Below are 5,444 nucleotides of genomic sequence, written 5' to 3' on the forward strand. Positions count from 1 at the left end.
GACTTCTCTCTTGGTTCTGAGTCATTTCAGCAGGCAGCCTGCGCCTTGGTCGAGGCTGTCCGGGACCCATATCCCTCCCTCGCTGCTTGGCTCCAGCCGGAGGAAGAGGGGACGTTGGGCCAGCACAGCTGCTGGAGGTAGAGTGGGGTGTGTGTGTGGGGGGGAGCTGGATTGGTAACTGTTCTCCTAACCCTCGGGGCAAGCCTGGCTCCAGGCCCCCAGGCCCAGCCTGCAGCGTCTCCGTCATTCCTTAGCCTCTCCCCACTCGGCCACCTGGGTGTCTGAGCGAACAGACGGAGAGTCAGTTGTTTTCAAAGGCCAAAGCAGTCCCTAGTTTTATTTATTTTGTTAATCCTCACCCGAGGATATTTTCCCGTTGATTGTAGAGAGAGTGTGAGAGAGGGAAAGACGGGGAGAAACATTGATGTGAGAGGAACACATCAATTGGTTGCCCCCCACATGAGCCCCGACCAGGGCCTGGGCCGGGGAGGAGCCTGCAACCATGGCATGTGCCCTGGACTGGAAGTGAACCAGAGGCCCTCTGTCTGCAGGCGACCTCTGACCACCGAGCCCAGCTGCCGGGGCCCATCCTGAGTTCCCTGTGGCTCTGGGCTGCGTGTGACCTGCAGTCACCAGCCTGGCTCTGGGCCACGGGCAAAGGACGCCCAGGTGCTGCCCGGAGGTGAGGGAGTCACCGCGCCTGTCCCTGTTTCTGCCCTGGAGGCTGAGGGTGCGGCTGTGGGAGCCGGCGGCTCTGGCACGGGCCCCGCTGGCAGGCAGCCAGAGGCACTGGCACTTCCCTTCTCGCTGCAGCTTCCCAGAGACCCTTGGACTTCGGCTTCAGAGCCACCGTCTGTGTAACGGGTGCGTGGGCAGGGATCACACGCCTGGCGGTGGGCGCGCCCGCCTGGCCAGAAGCCGAGGGTTTGGGGGTTTAAGGAAGCCATTTCTGGGTGACCAGATAGGCATGGTGTAGCTTTCATCATTCAACATCAAAACAACACCTTTTAGAGGAAAATGGCGTGCCGTCTGCCTGGGAAGTTGATGCGGCCTTAAGCTGCCCGGCCCCCGCGGCAGGATGTCTGCCACCGCTGCGGTTTGGAGGTGGCCACTGTGTCCCCAGCTCAGCCCACCCAGGGTTTTGGGGGTGGTGTTTGTTTTATTTTTTTAAGTTTTTTTTTTTTAGCTTTATTTATTTTTTAAAATATTTTTATTTCAGAGAAAAAGGGAGGGAGGGAGGGAGAGAAACATCGATGATGAGAGAAAATCATTGGCTGTCTCCTGCACACCCCACCCTGGGGTTCAAGCCCACAATCTGGGCAGGCGCCCGACCAAGAATTAACGGTGATCTGGTTCATAGGTCAAAGCTGAGCCAACCCCTGAGCCCAGAGCCGGAGCCGGAGCCGGAGCTGGAGCTGGGCCCGCCAGGTTCTGAGAGAGGCCAGAGCCGGGGGTCTTGCGGGAAGCCCGGAGTGCATTCGAATTCCGGTGAAATGCCAGCCGCTCCCGCGCTCAGGGTCGCTGGCAGCCCGGCTCCTGGTCGCTGGCCCTTTGGCAGCTTCTGTTCTGAAGTGGAATGCTTGGCTCCGCGATGCTAGTGGTGGTGATTCTCCTCTGGGCCTCCCAGGCCGGTCAGGCCAAGGGGAAGCCGGGAGGCTTGTTTGTGAAGGGAGGGACGGGTGGGGAGCGGCTCTCTGGAGGCACTCCCTTTCCTGATGCCCTTTGAAATGCCACCTGTTCGGTATCGCCCCTCCCGCCCCCACGGCCCCCATGGAGGTGAGCGTGGGGGAGACTGGGGCCTCCATGTGGTTTCTGTCACAGCCCGCCTTACGCAGAAGCCAGAAGTGTTTCTTAAAACAGCCGCGGGACACGCCTCACCAGGCCCAGAGCCCAGTGTAACTGGGTCAGAGGTGAAGGACAGCAGGTCCTGCACCAGCAGCTACGAGAAGCCCCAGGAGCACCCTTTCTGCTGGAGGCCTTACCATCGCTGCCCATGGTTCTTTCCCACGGCTCTATTTTTAATGCGTTTTCATTGATTTCAGAGAGAGAGAGAAAAACATCAATGATGAGAGAGAATCATTGGTGGGCTGTCTCCTGCATGCCACCTGTTGGGGATGGAGCCCACAACCCGGGCTTGTGCCCTTGGCCGGAACCCCATTTGGGACCCCTCAGTCCATAGGCTCCACCCACTGAGCCAAGCCAGCGAGGCTCCTACGGTTCTTCTGAGGCTAGAACCCCCTCTGCCCTTCCTAACCTCCTCAGGGTTCATCCTCCTCTCTCTACCCCCATGTCCCTCAGTGTTTAATGGGGGGGATTTTTACCCCCCACTTTCAGTTGTGGAAGGCAAGGCTCAGACAGGGTAACTGGGTCTGCCAAGAGCAAGTCCCTGGAGGAGGACACTGGTTCAAAATAGACCCCCCTTGCCCGGCCTGCGTGGCTCCGTGGTTAAACGTTGACCTAAGAACCAGGAGGTCACGGTTCCATTCCCAGTCAGGGCCCAGGCCTGGGGGAGGGATTGTGGACGCTGAACAGGGCAGAGGGAATAGCCACTTCCCCCGGCCCTCCTGGCCCCCGAGCTCATGAACAGAACGAAGGGCAGCAGATCCTCAGTGATCTCGGAGGACTGGGCTGGGGCCTGGCCCGCAGAGGTGGTCAGATGAGCACAGGACCCAGGAGGGGAGCGCAGGACTGGAGTGGCTGAGAGAAGTGGCCTCTTTGGACAGAGAAAGGAGGCTTCTGCTGGGGCTGAGTCTTTGTGTCTCTCCCCCCCACACACACACACAGAAGGCAGAGAGCACTAGAGGGCAGAAGGTGTGCAGATTAGGGGGGCCTGGGCCAAAGCAGGCCTCCATAGGAGTCGGGGGGAGTCTGGGCATCGGTTTTTCCCAGAAAAAAGAAAACATTTTAAATAAGAGGCCTCTCAAGAGTACATGAAACTCACTGTTTCGTCGGAAACAGCAGCTGGTAGCCGGCCCCTGCTCATTTCCCCAGACTCCCAGCTCCCGGCTCCATGGGGCAGCTCCGTCCACAGCTGTGACCACCTCTGGGCACCGGCCCCGCTGTGGCCGGGGCTGCCCGGGGCTGGTGTGCGGCGGTCTGTGTGAGACGTTGCTGCCTGCTGGGCAGTGAGGAGGCTTGGAGCCCAGCTGCTGGGGCTCTGGGGCCTCCGCTCCCCTGCCAGGAGCCCCCCGTTTCTCTGGCTTCGTGGGGCTTCTCCTCCAGGCCTTCCCCCACCCACCAGCACTTGCAGCTGTTCTGGGTTCCTAGCTACCTGTGATCTGTTTAGGTTGTCATGGTAACCCCTGGTGCAGCTGCTCTGGTTTGAATGAAGGCCTTCCTAGGAGGGGAGGGTCCGGGCGGAAGCTGTGGGCTCAGGCCTGGGGCATTTTCTTTTATTCCCGTGCCCTCTTCTTTGGCCAACTCCGCGGGGCATTCATGAAGACCCTGGGGACTCCGAGTCCTCCTGAGGGGTTTCCCAGGAGGGGCAGAGGGGGTCCACATCAGCCTGGAGGCTGGCTGTCTATTGTGACCCTGAGGCTGGTCTGGGGAGACAGGCCAGCAGCTTCACTCCCGCCAGGTCCAAGGAAGCCTCTGACGCCATGTTTGTTGATGGGTAAACGGCCAAGCTGCACAGCTGCTGGGGACCTGACAGGTAAGCCAGCCTGCTGCTGGCTGAGGCTGACGGCGTTGCTTAGAGCCACTCGCTGGACCCGCCCGCCCAGCTCCTCAGCCCCGGGGCGGCCGCCCTCTACCCTGTTTTGTCATCGAGGTCAGAGTCCTAACTGTGCAGGTGCCTGTCCCCCTTGAAAGCATATAAAACCTGACAAATGAGCAACCAGGGAGTGGCGTGGTGACTTTGCCTTGGCGAAGGGTGGGTGCAGGACTGCTTGGAGCGGGGCCTCTCCTCAGGTGTGGCGGAGCAGTGGGAGTCACGCCCAGTGTCCTGGGTGCGGGCTGCCTCCGGCCAGTTGGAAAGGCTGGTCTTCCCGGCGGCAGAGACGATGGAGGAACCCTGCCCGCGGCCTCTCGCTGCCCGTCCCCAGTGAAGCCTCCGAGCCTGAGCTCAGCACAGCTCTGGAGCAAAGGGCCCCGTTCTGAGACGGGAGCTCAGGAGAGCTGTGTGGGAATGTGTCCTTCGCTGGTTCAGTGACCCTTCTCCAAGAGTGCCGCCAGGGCCCAGCAAGCAACCAGCTGGACACTGCCTCCCCTCACAGCGCTGATCTGACTCCTTCCAGGGGTCAGCACTGAGCTGCTGGCTGTGCCGAGCCGAGCAGAGCAGAGAAGTCCTCCTGAAGGTTTTAGCGAACACTGAGCAGCTACAGGCAGAGCTTCACCTGCCCAAAGCAAACGCCTTCCAGCTCCCAAGCCTGCGGCCAGCTGCCTTCCGGGGGCCTGGCAGAGGGAGGATGCGTCCCGTGTCCATGGCCTTTGGTCCCGCCTGGGCTGTGGCATGGACGTCCCAGCGAAGTCTTCACTTTTCCGATTCACTTCCACCCTGGGGTGGGCGCATGGGCGGTCAACGCACCCCTTCCCTTCGCCCGTGTGCCCACCCGGAGGCGGAGGGTAACTGCCGTGTGGTCTGCTCAGCGCTGGCCGGGGCCCAGGGCAGCGTGTGGGCGGAGGGACCAGCGGCCGGGCCCTGGGAGCCCTGGTGGGTGTGCTCAGGTGGAAGAACAGGCACGTGACATTCCCGCGAGGCCTCGTCCCCTTTTCCAAGGCCCGTGTTTGGCGTCCCTGGCTCCTTTGTCTGCCTGTGGCTCCCACATCTCTAGGTTATTGAAACCTCTATCACAGCCCTAGCCAGTCACAGCCCTAGCCAGTATGGCTCAGTGGATAGAACACTTGCCCGCAGACTGAAGAGTCCTGTCATTCAATTCTGGTCAAAGGTACGTACCTTGATTGCAGGTTCCCGGGCCTGGTCAGGGCGTGTGCAGGAGGCAGCGGAGGCAGCAGAGGCAGCTGTTTGCTCTCTCATTGATTTTTTAGTTGATTTTTTAACAGAGAGGAATAGAGAGTTACAAGCATCGATGAGACAGAAACATTGATTCAGCTGCCTCTTGCACACCCCGCACTGGGGGGTAACCAAGGTCCACGCCCTTGACCGGAATAGAACCTGGGACCCTTCAGCCCACAGACCGACTCTCTATCCACTGAGCCAAACAGGTTAGGGCTCTCACCTATGTTTCTAACTCTCTATCCCTCTCCCTTCCTCTTTGTAAAAAAATAAAATAAAGTAAAAAATATTTAAAAGAAAAAAAGAAATTAAAGGGTATCTAAGACTAGCTACATGGGAGGCGCTAACTACTCTCTGTAGCCACTAGACTAGAGACCATTCATTCATTGTGGGGCCCCCGCGGGGACTGCCGGGCGGGGCGGCGCACGCGCACGCGCGGCTCGCGCTCGGCGGGGGCGCGCTCGGCGGGGGCGCGCACGCTCGCGGCCCC

Source organism: Pipistrellus hanaki, assembly GCF_964339955.1.
Source record: "Pipistrellus hanaki genome assembly, chromosome: 13".
NCBI classification, from domain to species: domain Eukaryota; kingdom Metazoa; phylum Chordata; class Mammalia; order Chiroptera; family Vespertilionidae; genus Pipistrellus; species Pipistrellus hanaki.